Below are 15,422 nucleotides of genomic sequence, written 5' to 3'. Positions count from 1 at the left end.
CAGTGGTTTAGACCACAGCACCACCCACATCCTTTTTACCTTTTTTAGCTTTTTAAAGGGTACTGCCCCCTAGTGGCCCTTGGTGACTTGGCTGATGAAAGCAGCCAGGTGGTGAATCCCTTCAGTCTGTCAGCCCCAGAGTCATGAACCTCACATGCCCTAAGTCAGGGACAGCCAATGTGATGTCCTTCAAAAAAAATTCACTGCAAGGTCCATCAGTCCAGGCCAGCATGGCCAATGATCGTGGATGCTAGGTGTTGTCATCCTCAGTGTCTGGAAGGCATCACATTGTTCTCAGCAAATCTGCCTCTGTACGTTGCCTGGATGGGTGGTTGTTTTTGAACTATACTGGAGAGCCACTCAGTTACTGCCTCTCAGCCTAGCCTACCTCACAGGATTGTTGTAAGGATAAAATATGGAGGAGGGAAAGTAGGTATGCCACCTTGAGATCTTTGGAGGAAAGGTGGGATATAAATGTAACAAATAATGATACAGGTAAGCAGCTCTGGGACAAAATAATGAAATAGATAAAAGGATGGTGTTGCCTCATTTGCTAATATATCCTTGCATGCTGCTGATGTCATCTGCATAACTTCTCTTCAACTCCGACATCCTACCAGTATGGTATAGTGGTTAAGAGCAGTGGACTCGTAATCTGGTGAACCGGGTTCGATTCCCCGCTCCTCCACATGCAGCTGCTGGGTGACCTTGGGCTAGTCACACTTCTCTGAAGTCTCTCAGCCTCACTCACCTCACAGAGTGTTTGTTGTGGGGGAAGAAGGGAAAGGAGATTGTTAGCCACTTTGAGACTCCTTAGGGTAGTGATAAAGCGGGATATCAAATCCAAACTCCTCCTCCTCCTCCTCCTCCTCCTCCTCCTCCTCCTCCTCCTCCTCTTCTTCTTCTTCTTCTTCTTCTTCTTCTTCCCTCAGCTGAAAGAAAAAAAATAGCGTGACCAGCAGCTATATATGTGTGGCTCTTTCAAGGCCTCGCAGGAAAATACCTGGAGTCAGTCATCATTGTAATTAGCATCATTTGAAGAAGCGAGAAAATTAGAAACCCAGAGACTCGCTGCTGAGACTGGTTTTGGCAGACATAGCAAGAGAAACCCTCACTTTCTTTTCACGGGAGAATAACAATTCCACCAAAAAGGATAAAGCAATAATAAAACTGCTATAAAGCAGACAAAAATGGTTTCCCTCTGGCTTTTTACAGCTTTTTTCCATCTTTATTCCTCTCTCTCTCTTTCTCTTTAAGCTACATTCAATCAAATTAACAGCAGACCCTTTATTTAAAGTAAATTAGGGACTGGGTTGGGAGGGAATTAAAAATGCAATAGGAAATGCAATGGGTAGAAAACGTGAAGCTGGAAAATGGCATGATGTGCAATGAATATATAAATGCAAGCTTATGTTTTCAGAAATGGGCAGGAGGAAAAAATATTTAGGTGAGAAGGACTCCTCCCAATGTTAGGGAATTTCAGCATCCGATTCAGCATATGGAGACTATCAGATGAATGAGGTAAATGAAAAATCTCTGCTTTACATAAAATAAGAAAAGAGATGAATCTCCTCAGCTGTTGCATGAGCTACTTTGTGTGTTGCTTGACAGAAGCATAATATTAACAAGGTCCCATCATAACTAGTTTCTGATTGTATCTCACAACCATTGCAAGTTCTTTGATATTAGCTGTGTCAGATATCTGATCTTGATTTACTGGGTTAAATAGCAATTTCAACAGACTAGGCATTCCTTCCTCACCCCAATATTTGTATTCTGAAAATGTTGGGCCCCTGTCCCTTCAGTCCTGCTTCGTGCCATTCAATCTCATATTCCTGTAATACAGGAGTTGCTGTACAGGCTACTCTGGTGCTAAGGGACATGATTGGTGCTGTTATCTAAACCACCGAGCCTTTTGAGCATGCTGATCCTAAGGTTGGCAGTTCGAATCCGTGCAACAGGGTGAGCTCCTATTGCTTTGTCCCTGCTCCTGCCAGCCTAGCAGTTCAAAAGCATACCAGCATGTGTTGATAAATAGGTAACTCCTCGAAAGATTCCATCAGCGGTGTCTCCAAAAAATTGTACACATCACCTGGGAAAACAGGCAAACTAATGCCAGTGTACTGGAAGAAGCAAAGATCACCAGTGTCAAAGCAATGATTCTTCAACATCAGCTTCATTGGACTGCTCATGTTGTGCCTGATTATCGTCTTCCAAAGCAACTACTCTACAACGAACTTAAAAATGAGGGCACATCTTACTATTTAACTGTTCACAAATACACCTGCTCTTTTAAACTATCTGAATTCTGTCAGGTTTCAGCAGCATGGAGTGAAAGCTATCACAACAATCTGGGAAGCTGACTCAATTTGCTTTTTATAAGTTCCTGGAAACATTCCAAAACTTCCCATACCACTTGTCCACAGACAACTTATCTCTCTCCTTCTAGTGGTGCATTATTGCAAGCCTGGCAGCCACTAACCTAAAAGTTACAAGATCTCTAGAAGGCAGGTCCCCGTTCTCGTTCCCTAATAAAGAAAATTAACAGAAAGCAGGATCCCCTGTTACATTTGAATTACATATTATTGAAATTCCACTTAAAATAGAGATCCAGGCAGTCTCCACCAATATTTTTTGATAGAAACATAGTAAGTAATTTTGTTTAGCCATGTTCAGTGGCTTCAGCTTCCTGTAGATGGAGACGGCTAAGTATTATGCATGTGAGGCATGTCTACTTGAATAAAAATGTAAGGTACTTCTGTAGTTCAGGACATTAAATTGTTTGTCTTAGTACAAGGCAGAGTAAGTAGCATTTGTCATCCATTCTACCTTAAGAACTTGAAGGTGACAAGCAAAACAGCAAAGAAAGATGTGCCTCTTGTGGCTCTCTGATCCACTAGTCTTGGAGGGCAAGTTTCCTTGCCTCAAGGGCTGTTTGTCTGTGCTGTGTGTTTTGTCTCTTGTGTTACTTCTCCTCATCCGGCTGACATTCTAAACATTATTTCTTCTGACATCCTGAAAACAGCTTGTAAAAGCCACGGTGGCAAAACTGTGCTCTAATCAGAAGAGACGCTCTCAAGGTCACGGGAAGCACAGCTTATTCCTTCAAGGTGTCGGAAACTACCACAAGGTTTAGAACAAATTAAAGGGAGCACAACTCAGGTCGGCGTTGGTAGTCACAGCATCTTTCTGCATATAGGATGTGAAATGCCAAAGAGGACGTACACAGAAGATCTTCTGGGATGAATTGTGCTTAGTTTGCAAGCGAGTGAAGGATCATGAGCCAGTAGTGACACTTTGGTGAAGTGCTGTGTGCTGTGGTCTGTGTGCTGCTTCAGATGGTTGAGAATGTGATTCAGCACTGCAATCCCTTGCAAGTGCTTCATCTTGGAGTTCCATGAGGACCAAAGTGACATAGTGTCAGGCTTCAGGGAATCAGCCCCCCCCCCCCCCAGTGGCAGTAGATAAGATCAAAGAAAGGAATGTCTTACCAATTAGAAACTTTGATGGTCACAGTGAGAGAACAAAGAACACATCTCTTAGAAATGGTGGTGCTCCCAATTAAGGATCACCCCCCCCCGTCCCTATTAATCTACGCCACTCCCATGTCTTGTAATTTGAGCTTGTACCCTCTGTGCTTTCTGTTCTGAGACCTTCTGAGCTCTTCATGACTTGGGCAGCGGGTCAGAGGAATGCTGTCCAACGACTGTGAATATGTTAACCCTCTCTTTTCCAGTGTTTCATCTCCTAGCTGTTCCCCATCCAGTATTTCCCAGCTTCTGCCTTCTGAACTATGCCCCTCTGTAAACCACTGTTCCAAATCTATATCGTCCTCCTGCTCTGGGAAGGTTCAGGATCAGGATCAGGGGGAGGGGGTGGCTCCCACCATTCCTCCTCAGTGCAGCCCTCATCAGCACAGTCCCTGACACAGTCCTCCATGACATACACAATGCATGACATGGATGCTGAGCTGGAAAGGAAACCCTGTGAATGGTGATGGCCAACATCCTTGGCAAATGTGCCACAAATTGAGTTCAAAATATGAGATACTGCTGCCATAGGGCATATTATTGTCTCCTTGAGTGAAGGGCCCTGACAGTGCACAGTATAACCTGGCTGAGGCATGGTGGGGGGGGGGTACAGACCTACATATGTTGTAGCCAGGCCTATAAGCCTGTCTGCTCAATTTCTGGAGAGCTCCGAACCTTTTACTTAGCATAATGGCATGTACATGGCCATACATGGCACCATCTGGCCACTGAAACCTTATACCAAGCAGGAAAAAAGAAGAAGACTGTAGTCATTAGCCACTGAGATGGAGAAATTTTGTGAGCCGGTGATGCAAAGAATGAAGAGAAGCATGAAAGAGGCTTAAACATTCACATAATATGTTTAAAGCACTCCAACACCACTTTAAACAGTCATGGCTTTCCCCAGAGAATTCTGTCATTTGTTAAGGGAGCTGATGAGAGTTGTTAGGACACCCCTATCCCCATACCTCCAACATCTTGAGTCCCAAAACTCAAGAAAGAAAGAAACGTTTTTTTGGGGGGGGCAAGATCTCATCATGAACTTCATGACATGATGGCACCTCAAATGGGAGCATGAAATGTCCCATTTTTTTCCTGGGACACTTGTGGGCTTTGTTTTCCTGTTCCAGAGTTAGACTATCCAGACCGGTTTAACAATCATCAAAAGCAAATGACAAAACTAATGCTTAGCAGCACAATCCTATAAGTGAGAACAGGATGCTGGACAAGATAGGCCATTGGTCTGATGCAGCAGGCTATTCTTGTGCTCATATGTTCAGAGGTAAGTCCCAATGAATGGAGGTACTTGCAGGTGAGTGGGGGTAGTACAACAGTCTGAGTTGGTTTACTGGAACTCTGACAACTGAGCAGCCTTGTGCGGGGTGGGGGGGAGTATTATTTGGAATTGCTGAATAAGGGGAGAATAAGAGTGTCTTTCCTGTGCTCTGTGGTTATTTTAATGCAATCTTATGTCTATTATTACTCTGCTAGAGGCTTCTTATTTAAAACAATTTAATGAGCAGGAACCTTCACCACTTGAGCTAAAGGATGATGTCAGTGGCCTCCTCTACAATAGCTGGAAAGTCACAAAAGGACAACATTGGTGACTCATTCATATTCAGGTTCCACTGCAGAAAGAAAGCACCAAGGGCAACAAATGAGGATACTCCAGGTAATCCGTGTGTGGTATATGCCCCATATTGATTGCCAATTAAAGTGAAACCTCTCATCCAGGACTGATGTTATTTATGATTACTGCATCTTAACCTGTATCATATTAGCCTCCAAAGGGGGCTCTGGAACAGGAAAACACTCTGTGGGCCAACAGGCTTAAAGAGTGCAGACGAGGTAAATAAACAGGACTGCCTTCGTTCTGCAAACAGCAAGATCACTTGACACTGCTTCTGCATTACTCAGAAGCGAAAGCAAAGACACGCTTTCTAGCTCTTTTCCTACACAAATGCTTCACAGCTCCTGTGAAAGCAGCTAGAAAGGTCCTTATCTGAAACCTGCCAGTTAGATATAGCACTGTGTCTTCAAAGCAGGTCAATTTGTATGGAGCTTCAACAAGCTCCAGATGTTAGAACAGACATTCTTTCAGCATGTTTACTTGAAAACAAAACAAGTCTTACTGCATCTCTGCTTCAAGTCAACGTATTTCAGGGTGGAGTGACAGTCTTGTAATCCTTCTCTGCCCCCCTCCCTGATTTGCACGGTTTTCTTTGACATTATAAAACCTTTCCTAATCCAAGGAAAAAATATTCTGATACCAAAATTTCTGCTGTGAGAGAACCTTCTGTATATGAGCCCTGGTTATCAAAAGACCTGGATGTGCTGTGTAACTTGATCAAGGACTAAAATGGGGTCTTTATTTTGTTTTGTGATGTACATGAAGCAGATAGCGAAGCACTTAAAAGCAGGGCTTTTTTCTAAACAAAAAGCATTTAAGGGTACTCTCATTTTCCTACTCATATTGAAAAACTGCCCCTCAATGAGGCCAAACTTAGATTCACAAAATGTTTAGGGGTATGCATACCCCTGCGTACCCCCAGAAAAAGCACTGCTTAAAAGTAACTCGAGTGTTTGCCTTTTGGGGACACAATTTGTGTAAGACCCATTGAAACGAATGTGGCTTGTGCAAGGGAACATCCTTTTAGAATGTGTCTTTTATCCTTGTGGCATGAGAATGTAACCAAGCCTGCCTGGCAGGCTATTTAGGTTGGGTGGATAATCCTGAAGCTTTCTCAGGTCAAAGGCTTAGAGTTAACTGGGACCCTGCTATAGAAAATCATTGACCATCTGCTTTGCTAAATGGCTTGGAAGATGAAGACTAAACATGTCACTTTCATGCTCGATAGCAGCCCATTTGCTCCTATTCATCTCCTGTTCAGCTTGGTATTCTTTCAGAGGAGATCGGCACTTTTCCTTTCTCTCTCTCTTTTTAATGTATGATTCATAACAAAACGAATGACCAAAACCCGCTATTGTGGAATTGCTACTGGGACAAGGAGGTCCATTGATCTTGAATCATGCATGGGTCTTACATGTGATCTCTTTGGGCAATAATTCTCTCCCCCCCCCCCCAATATATGTAGTGTTAAAAAAGATCTTAGCAAGAGATAGGGCAATAAGATACATATTAGGGATGTGTTATATCTGCTTTTCAGAGTGGACAGTCAGTTCCCAAATTGCTTGTGGATCAGAATAGCAATTCCCAGTCAGATTGTGCACATCTCCATTTTTGCAATGGCTTTTCAGTGTACAAAAAGTGTGCTTAAATCCCATACTTTACATAAAGGGTGCATTAAAATATGTACCTCTCCACCCCACCCCACCCAGTGAATACACTGAAAAGGATTGAAAAATATGTATTTCATGTATAAGGTAAAGGTAAAGGGGCCCCTGACCATTAGGTCCAGTCGTGGATGACTCTGGGGTTGCAGCACTCATCTCGCTCTATAGGCTGAGGGAGCCGGTATTTGTCCGCAGACAGCTTCCGGGTCATGTGGCCAGCATGACTAAGCTGCTTCTGGCGAACCAGAGCAGTACACGGAAATGCCGTTTACCTTCCCGCCAGAGTGGTACCTATTTATCTACTTGCACTTTGATGTGCTTTCGAACTGCTAGGTTGGCAGGAACAGGGACCGAGCAATGGGAGCTCACCCCGTCACAGGGATTTGAACCGCTGACCTTCTGATCAGCAAGTCCTAGGCTCTGTGGTTTAACCCACGGCGCCACCTGCATCATGTATACGTCTGCACAAAATACATACAATGGGATGGAACAAGACAGAATGACACACAATGCATGTATTCTCACAGCTGTGTGGAAATGACTGTCAGACTGAAGGACCATTCATAGAAGAGTGTTAGGGGGCACCAGGAAGTTGCTCATTCTTTTCTTTTCCTACCAAGTTGTCCATTACCAAGGTCTCATTCCCCCTCCAACACCTTTCTGCAGTCAGATTTACTTTGAGATTGTGAGCCCAGCTGGGGAGGGAAGCAAATAAGTAAATAAACAATTAGGTGGGACACAGAAGAAATGTAGATTCATGAAGAATTAAAGCAAAACAAGGAAAGGAGCAGATCTGAACCACAGCCAGCTCCAATTAGAGCTGGTCGAGCTGTGCCTGCCAAGAGCCATTCTGTGTGATGGGAGGCTGAGCCAAGGATGCTCTAATGGCTCAAGTGAGCCTACATTCTAAGATGGGGAGACTAAGGAGAACTGGTACCCGACAATGCGATTATGACTCATGATTTTGCCAACTTGGTGTGTGCGTGCGTGTTTGTGTTGCTTCTGTTTATTTATCGTGAGACAATGAATTATATGACAACAGGACACAATACACACACCAAAAAACAGCAACTCACTTCCTTCTACAGGAGTAGCCTGGTTCTGATGGCATATTCCTAATGCATATCTTTTATTTAAAAAAAAGACAGCAGAAAAACAGGAAAACCAAAGATGGTTAAAGTTGTATTGGAGGGCCATCTTTACTCCTGTGCCAGAGTGGGTAGAAAGAAGGGTCAGGAGAGGTGATACATGGATTTTCTGTGGGATGTAATCCACGGGGAGCAGTCAAGTTCAACATTACCTGTTTTGCTAGAGTGGTCATGCAGAGGATGTTGGTCCAGTCCGTTTAACTTCCTGTTACTTTGCAACCATCTTTCTGCTACGTAAGAAGGGGAATGCACTCTGCTGCATAAAGAAACTTGCTAACGTGAGTTAGGAGGGATATTAATAATCAATATATCCTCTCCTGCCAGCCTCAACATTCCCACATTTTCCCCATGCACAGGTCACCACTCAGTAAACTGTGGGTAGGTGGGCTAATGCGCATACATGCTTCTCCCTCTGCATACCCAATTTTCACCTCAAAAGCTGCTGCTGCAGATTTAGAAACTAGCTACACTGGCATATACAATAGGACAGAAGGTTGCATCACACACGCACATACAGAATTCCCCTGCTTAAGCTTATTCAGGGGCCCTATGTATTCCTGTTATAGTACAGAGCTGTGGTATTTATGTTCTTCACAAGCTCTCAGTGCTGTGAAATTGGACATGTAGGCTGCTCACTGAGATCTGGTGCCTGTTAACATTTCACTTTCTTTCTTGAGGCATTTTCCCTAATAGTATCTTACCTCCACCTCCACATGCTCACTTTCCCAGCATCTTTTCTTGTCAGGAAGACCTGGCAAGCTGCATTCTGCCTTTTCTTTTCTTTTTCCTGAGTACTCCAAGTTCTTCTAATTAAGTTCAATTCAGGTTGTCTGATTTGAGGAGCCTTTATGTGGAATACTTAACCTGTGAATAATATGCAGAGAGGGAAGCAGTTCTCTGGAATGCTAATTGAACATCCACACAAAACTCTGCGGGTAATAAAACAGCCAATTGTATCAAAAAGCCTTAAAGTTATGTACAAGTGAGGAGCAGGATCTACAAAAACTGCCAGAGGAATATAAAATGGGAATAAATGGAAATGATTAGCTTTTTGCTTTTACTTTTGTGCCATCTATAAAAAAAATAGCCAGGAGTTCTGTGCTTGGATGTGGCCCTCCAGATCTTTCTATCAGCCCCTCAATACTGTCCCATTCCCTGGCCACACCCTTCTCTCCCCAGGCCACACCCCTTGCCAGCCCTGCTCCACACTCTACCCATGTGCCTTTGCCTGGCTGAAATGTGTCCTGCTGTGATCATGCCTCTTGGATGGAGAAAACCGTGTGTGTGTGTGTGTGTGTGTGTGTGTGTAAACCTCTGGCCTACTGTGCAAAGATAACGTTCACATTGATTGTTCCACCCACTTTTGCCACTGGCCCCACCCACTGCTTGCATGCAGTTCAGTGGCATAGCATGGATTGCCAGGACCCAGGGCAAGGCAAATATTGCTTCCCCTACGGTGAGTATTGCTCCCCCTAATCAGCACTTCCATGTGACCTCTGATGCTGCTGCTGGATAGAACTGTGGAGCAGTGGTGGGACATGCGTGTGCACCTCCTCGGACTGGGGCGCCACTAACATGAGTCTCCCCACCCTCCCACCTCCCCGCTAATGGGGAATGCTGCATGGCCAAGGGATGCAAAGGCCAGTCCACTCCCAGCTCCTGCTCCGCATGCTGCTCAGGTGAGTCGGGCGGCAGGATGGGGAGTAGCTCTGGTTGGGGCAGCAGCTGCAGAGGAGCACCCCTAAGAAATTTTGTGCCCGGGCCAATTGCTCCGGTAGCACTCCCATGTTATGCCATTGATGCAGTCTCCAGAGAGGAGGCAATGCTCAGGCTGAAATAGGTTCCTCACCTTTACCCTGAACCATTTGCGAGGCTGCAGCAAGTGGGAAAGGATGCTCCATCTACTCTGCTGAGAAGTCAGCCCAGAACAGTTCACCATAAAAATAAAATCTGACTGTCTAGTCAACTAACATAGGCCTACGCTTTATACAAAAATATGATCTCTATTTTCTGCCTGCATTTCATGAACAGCAGGACTGTGAGATCACTGCCAAGGCTTCTTCTTTCTCCATTCACACGTGCCAAAGAAACTTGAGATAATGTATCTCTTGGCTCCCTCCTACTGATTTTGCTCGTTGCTGTATCCATGAACATTTCAAAAAGGCATCTCATACTTTAAAAGGTCAGTCTCTCACATTTAGGTCCTTGAAAAGGTGCTAACTTCGAGAGGAATGGGATTTCTTAAGTGTAAATGTGATGTAGTGTTTCATTTTGTTATAATAACACCCTGGGTGCAATGTGTATATTTTCTGGCCTCTGCTTGAAGGGGGAAGAAAAGATTGCAGCACTTTTTTGCATAAGGGTTGATAGGGGGCTTATTTTAGCAGCAGAACAAAATCACAATGATTCTAGATTCAGGTAGATAGCCGTGTTGGTCTGACGCAGTCGAAATAAATAAAAAAAAATAAAAAAATTGTCCAGTAACACATTAGAGACCAACAAAGTTTGTTCTGGGTATAAGCTTTCGTGTGCATCTGAAGTATCTGAAGAAGTGTGCATGCAGACAAAAACTTATACCCAGAACAAACTTAGTTGGTCTCTAAGGTGCTACAGGATAATTTTTTTTATTTTTTAAAAATGACAATGAGTTGTTGATCCTAGTCTGCTTCTCAGAAGCAACTAAAATAGTCCTACAGACCGATAGACAGATAGATGATAGATGATAGATAGATAGATAGATGATGATAGATAGATGATAGATAGATAGATAGATAGATAGATAGAGATAGAGATCTTCTTTGGTCATCACTTGTAGCAGAGTAAAATTGTCTTCCGTGAACATTATCTTAACAGTGAGTCCATAAGTGACTGTGGAGGCCAGTTCTGGATCCACATGTTCTTCCACAGTGGGGACATTGGTTTCTGGGCGGGAGTTGATCATGGCGAGGGTTTGCCAAGTGTGCCTTTCTCTTAGCACATTTCTCCCTTTCGTCCTGAGTTTGAGCATCTTCAAAGGCCATGACACCTTTGGTAGAAGCTGTCCTCCAACTGGAGAGCTCACAGGCAAGTGTTTCCCAATTGTCAGTGTTTATATTACATTTTTTTAAGTTTGGAAAGATAGATGATAGATGATAGAAAGATAGATAGATATAGACAGATGATAGATTTGAGGAACATAGGAGAGAAGAATATAGCATTGTCTACAATGATTGGCAGTAACTCTCCAGGGTTTCAGGCAGGGGACATTCACAGTCCTACCTGAAGATGCTGGTGATTGAACCTGGGACCTTCTGCATGCTGAGTAGATGACCTACCACTGCAGCATCACCTTCTCCCATATGGATTGCCCAGGTCACTACAGTCTGTAAATGGGGCCCTCCTGACTGTGCCAAAACTTACAGAAGTTCATCTGGTGGGGTGGAGAATGACCTTCTCCTTTGTGATGCCTACTGTGTGGGATCCCCTTCATGGATCACTGCCTTGCCGTGGCGAAGGGGCTTGAATAAATTGGAGAAGCTATGAGCTATGCCGTGCAGGGCCACCCAAGATGGACAGGTCATAGTGGAGAGTTTTGACCAAATGTGATCCACCTGGAGCAGGAACCGGCAAGCCACTCCAGTATCCCTGCCAAGAAAACTCCATGGACAAAGACAAAAGGCATATAAAAGTTATGACGCTGGAAGATGAGCCCCTCAGGTCGGAAGGCGTCCAACATGCTACTGAGGAAGAGCGGAGGACAAGTACAAGTAGATTCAGAGCTGATGAAGCGGCTGGGCAAAAGCCGAAAGGACGCTCAGTTGCGGATATGCCTGGAAGCAAAAGGAAAGTCCAATGCTGTAAAGAAAAATATTGCATAGGAACCTGGAATGTAAGAACCATGAACCTTGGTAAGTTGGATGTGGTCAAAAATGAGATGGCAAGAATAAATATTGACAGCCTGGGCATCAGTGAACTAAAATGGATGGGAATGGGCGAATTCAGTTCGGATGACCATCATATCTACTACTGTGGGCAAGAATCCCATAAAAGAAATGGAGTGGCCCTCATAGTCAACAAAAGAGTGGCAAAAGCTGTATTGGGATGCAATCTCAAAAACGATAGAATAATCTCGATACGAATCCAAGGCAGACCTTTTAACATCACAGTACTCCAAGTTTATGCACCAACCACTGGTGCTGAAGAAACTGAAATTGACCAATTCTATGAAGACTTACAACACCTTATAAAATTGACACCAAAGAAGGATGTTCTTCTCATTATAGGGGATTGGAATGCTAAAGTAGGGAGTCAAGAGATAAAAGGAACAACTGGCAAGTTTGGCCTTGGAGTTCAAAATGAAGCAGGGCCAAGGCTAATAGAGTTCTGCCAAGAGAACAAGCTGGTCATCACAAACACTCTTTTCCAACAACACAAGAGACGACTCTACACATGGACATCACCAGATGGGCAGCATCAAAATCAGATTGATTATATTCTCTGCAGCCAAAGATGGAGAAGCTCTATACAGTCAGCAAAAACAAGACCTGGAGTGGACTGTGGCTCAGATCATCAGCTTCTTATAGCAAAATTCAAGCTTAAACTGAAAAAAGTAGGAAAAACCACTGGGCCGGGAAGATACAATCTAAGTCAAATCCCTTATGAATACACAGTGGAAGTGAGGAACAGGTTTAAGGATTTAGATTTGGTGGACAGAGTGCCTGAAGAACTATGGATGGAGGCTCGCAACATTATACAGAAAACCATCCCAATGAAAAGAAAATGCAAGAAACTAAAGTGGCTGTCCTACGAGGCCTTACAAATAACGGAGGAGAAAAGGCAAGCAAAATGCAAGGGAGATAGTGAAAGATACAGGAAATTGAATGCAGAATTCCAAAAAATAGCAAGGAGAGACAAGAAGGCCTTCTTAAATGAGCAATGCAAAGAAATAGAGGAAAACAACAGAATGGGAAGAACCAGAGATCTGTTCCAGAAAATTGGAGATATGAAAGGGACATTTCGTACAAAGATTACCATAATAAAGGACAAAAGTTGTAAGGACCTAACAGAAGCAGAAGACATCAAGAAGAGGTGGCAAGAATACACAGAGGAATTATACCAGAAAGATATGGATGGCTCGTACACCCCAGGTTGCTGGGGTACAAGGTGGTTGCTGACCTTGACCTTGAGCCAGACATCCTGGAGAGTGAAGTCAAATGGGCCTTAGAAAGCACTGCAAATAACAAGGCCAGTGGAAGTGATGGTATTCCAGCTGAACTACTTAAAATTTTAAAAGATGATGCTGTTAAGGTGCTACACTCAATATGCCAGCAAGTTTGGAAAACTCAGCAGTGGCCAGAGGATTGGAGAAGATCAGTCTACATCCCAATCCCAAAGAAGGACAATGCCAAAGAATGCTCCAACTACAGCACAATTGCACTCATTTCACACGCTAGCAAGGTTATGCTTAAAATTCTACAAGGAAGGATCAAGCAGTATATGGACCGAGAACTCCCAGAAGTGCAAGCTGGATTTAGAAGAGGCAGAGGAACCAGAGACCAAATTGCAAACATGCGCTGGATTATGGAGAAAGCTAGAGAGTTCCAGAAAGACATCTACTTTTGCTTCATTGACTATGCAAAAGCTTTTGACTGTGTCGACCACAGCAAACTATGGCAAGTTCTTAAAGAAATGGGAGTGCCTGATCACCTCATCTGTCTCCTGAGAAATCTATATGTGGGACAAGAAGCTACAGTTAGAACTGGATATGGAACAACTGATTGGTTCAAAATTGGGAAAGGAGTACGGCAAGGCTGTATATTGTCTTCCTGCTTATTTAACTTATATGCAGAATGCATCATGCAAAAGGCTGGGCTGGATGAATCCCAATCTGGAATTAAGATTGCCGGAAGAAATATCAACAGCCTCAGATATGCAGATGACACAACCTTGATGGCAGAAAGTGAGGAGGAATTAAAGAACCTTTTAATGAGGGTGAAAGAGGAGAGCGCAAAATATGGTCTGAAGGTCCATAGAAGGGGAAGAAATGGAGACAGTGAGAGATTTTACTTTCTTGGGCTCCATATCACTGCAGATGATGACAGCAGTCACGAAATTAAAAGACGCCTGCTCCTTGGGAGAAAGGCGATGGCAAACCTAGACAGCATCTTAAAAAGCAGAAACATCACCTTGCCAACAAAGGTCTGTATAGTTAAAGCTATGGTTTTCCCAGTAGTGATGTATGGAAGTGAGAGCTGGACCATAAAGAAGGCTGATCGCCGAAGAATTGATGCTTTTGAATTATGGTGCTGGAGGAGACTCTTGAGAGTCCCATGGACTGCAAGAAGATCAAACGCATCCATTCTTAAGGAAATTAGCCCTGAGTGCTCACTGGAAGGACAGATCGTGAAGCTGAGGCTCCAATACTTTGGCCACCTCATGAGAAGAGAAGACTCCCTGGAAAAGACCCTGATGTTGGGAAAGATTGAGGACACAAGGAGAAGGGGACGGCAGAGGACGAGATGGTTGGACAGTGTTCTCGAAGCTACAAACATGAGTCTGACCAAACTGCGGGAGACAGTGGAAGACAGAAGCACCTGGCGTGCTCTGGTCCACGGGGTCATGAAGAGTCGGACATGACTAAATGACTAAACAACAACAACAACTGTGTGGGATGCTCTCCCCGTTGGTATCAAGCAGGAACCCATAGCTGTCAATAAGGCTTTCACTCACACCCTTAGTCTCTGGGTGTTGGTGTTGACTTTTATTGACTATTGGGTTGCTGTTGTTGTTAATAATGTGAGCCACTGTGCTGTTGTATTTGTCAATGAAAAGAGGCTTAGAAATATTTTAAATAGATGAATAAAACACACCTGCCTAGTGCTACTTCTCCCAGTTTGTGAGGAATGGGGTGCTTCTGCTGTGCCCAGATGGGGGTGAGAAATGTTAGCACTGGCAAGTGCCTGCAAACCACTTGGCATATCAGCCAACAAACCCTGGTGTCTCCAGAAAAGGACTCCCTTTTGGAATCCCTGGAGGGCTGTTGCGGGCACTGATTTAGGTGCCCCAGCTGTCTAACTGGCCCAACTGTATAAGGTAACTGTATAAAACAACTGAACAATTTGTTTTCCTATTTTATCATGACCATGGAGTTCTTATATTGCTATACATTATTGTTTAATTCATTACTGTTTATGTTATTTTCCCATCTGTATTTTCAGCTGCGCTATTCAATTAAACTTAAGCACTTAGCATAGTCTTTTTCATTAGTTATTTGACGTAAATATTGTTTCACATGTTTACAAATTCACAATTTTTTACCCTTGTTCATCTTTCTGATAGGCACTTAGTTTAGCTAATGTAATAAGGTCCTTCGTTAATATAATCAAATCCTTAATCTTAGTCAACCAGACTTTTCTTTAGGTGTTAGATTAGATTTCCAAAACTCTGCAAATGTAATTCTTACAGCTGTTAA

At 43.6% G+C, this 15,422-nt stretch overlaps 1 long non-coding RNA gene across 1 annotated transcript; it reads right to left on the bottom strand.

The window, feature by feature from the left end:
* Positions 1 to 7,348: 7,348 nt before the first annotated feature.
* On the bottom strand, positions 7,349 to 14,975 carry LOC310674851. The gene is made up of 3 exons (XR_014509797.1): positions 14,821 to 14,975; positions 8,674 to 8,836; positions 7,349 to 7,519 (listed from the first exon to the last, which is right to left on the bottom strand). It is a non-coding gene; the product is annotated as an uncharacterized lncRNA (long non-coding RNA).
* Between the last annotated feature and the right edge of the window lie 447 nt (positions 14,976 to 15,422).

Source organism: Podarcis tiliguerta (assembly GCF_965153285.1).
Source record: "Podarcis tiliguerta genome assembly, chromosome: 3".
NCBI classification, from domain to species: domain Eukaryota; kingdom Metazoa; phylum Chordata; class Lepidosauria; order Squamata; family Lacertidae; genus Podarcis; species Podarcis tiliguerta.
This window is presented reverse-complemented; position numbering and strand designations above follow the sequence as displayed.